This window comes from Muntiacus reevesi, chromosome 18 (assembly GCF_963930625.1).
Source record: "Muntiacus reevesi chromosome 18, mMunRee1.1, whole genome shotgun sequence".
Classification (NCBI taxonomy): Eukaryota; Metazoa; Chordata; class Mammalia; order Artiodactyla; family Cervidae; genus Muntiacus; species Muntiacus reevesi.
Window position 1 is genome coordinate 5,936,511 of NC_089266.1, and position 1,815 is coordinate 5,938,325.

Sequence of the window (1,815 nt, forward strand, 5' to 3'; positions counted from 1 at the left end):
CATTCTGAATCCTTCTCTCAGCAACCTGTGACCCACTTGGTCCCTGGAGAGGGAGGCGAAGGGCTTTGAGGAATTCAATGGGGAAACGCTCCACGCTCAAGTAACGAGGCATCCTTTTCCTTCAGTTTCTGGCTGCGTGACCTTGAGCAAGTGGCTTAACATCTCTGGGCTTCAAGGACCTCACTCGCAACACGAGGACTGTGATCCTGCCTAATGCAGGGTTGTGGTGAGGACGGTGGGACATGGGGGTCCCACAGCAGCCAGCGTGGCACCTGACACTGGTGTGTCTGTGTGTGTCTGTGTGTGTCTGTGTGAGTGCGTGTGTTAGCCACTCAGTCGTGTCTGCCTCTTGGCAGCCCCCTGGACTGTGGCCCACCAGGCTCCTCTGTCCATGGGATTCTCCAGGCAAGAATACCAGAGTGGGGCTGCCATGCCTTCCTCCAGGGGATCTTCCCGACCCAGGGGTAGAACCCGGTCTCCTGCACCGCAGCCAGAGTCTTTACCACTGAGCCCCCGGGAAGCCCCTGGAGCTTCTGTCCTGATCTACCCTGAACCCACAGAACAGGGTCCCCCACCGCTCTTCCATCAGGCTTCCTCTCCAGGTCTGACGTGACTCCAGCCAGCCGCACACAGCGCCGCTTCCAACCCCACCGGGGCCCTGCTCCCAGAGAGGTAAGTCCGTGTGGACACCCAAGCGCAGCCACTCCTGTCCACTCCCGCCCCTGCCCCCAGGTATCCCCCCAAGACCTCACTTGCCGTCCTTCACAAGCCAGATACAGCTGTCCTCCTCCACCAACAGGACAGCAGTCTGCCCCGCAAGGGCTGAGGGGGAATTCTGAACAGGAAAGAAGGAAGTAGAATTGGGGAGACCCAACTGCCCTTCGGCCTTCTCCCCCGCTTTCTATCACTCTCCGTCTGGGAGGCGAACTTTCCAGAGACCACAGGATACCTCTCGGGGAGGGATGTGTCCTGCTCAGTCATGTCTGACTCATGGCAGCCCCACCCCATGGACTGTAGCCCATCAGGCTCCTCTCTCCATGGAGTTCTCCAGGCAAGACTACCGGAGTGAGCAGCCTTGTCCAGGGGATCTTCCCCACCCAGGGGAACCTGCATCTCCTGAGTCTCCTGCATTGGCGGGGGATTCTTTACCAGTAGAGCCGCCTGGGAAGCCCAGGGGAGGATGAGAGCAGAGCCCATGTTACCTTACAGGTGATCCAGAGAGCAGGTGGAAGGAAGGCGGGGCGGGCAGGGTTGTTCCTTGGAGTTGGAGAACGTGGGGAGCAGCCAGAGTTGCCCTTTCCCGAGCCTCAGCCAGGAAGGAGGCTGGTCGGGGCCACTTCTGACTCCCTCCTTCCTGCTCCAAAGGTGCTGTGATTTTCTCCACGTGGGAGGCCTCCGGCGGCTCACCAGCCTTTGTGAGGAAGTCAAGGAGACCGTGGCAAAGGTTTCTCACCACTGAGACCCGGGACAGTTTGCTCCTTTTCGCTCCCAAGCAGGCAGCGCGCCTCCCTGACCCCTGGGATGGAGTCAAGATTCGCACAAATCTTTCTTCCAAACTGGCACACACCAGAGAAGGAGACGGGAAGGACAGGGGCTCAGAGACCCAGCTGTGGCTCTGAAGCCTGGGGCTGCAGGCCTCCCCGGCCGCGTCCAGCTTCCTCTTCTCCCAACTCCGGCTTCCTCCGCGGGACCCTCTCCGCTGGCGCACACGTGCTGGGGGCAGGGAACCACGCAGCCTCGCGTCCCTGCGGTCCCCTGACCCCTCGGTCGGCCTCGAGCGGTCGCCTTAATCGCCTCGCTTTGGGAGGCAGTGAG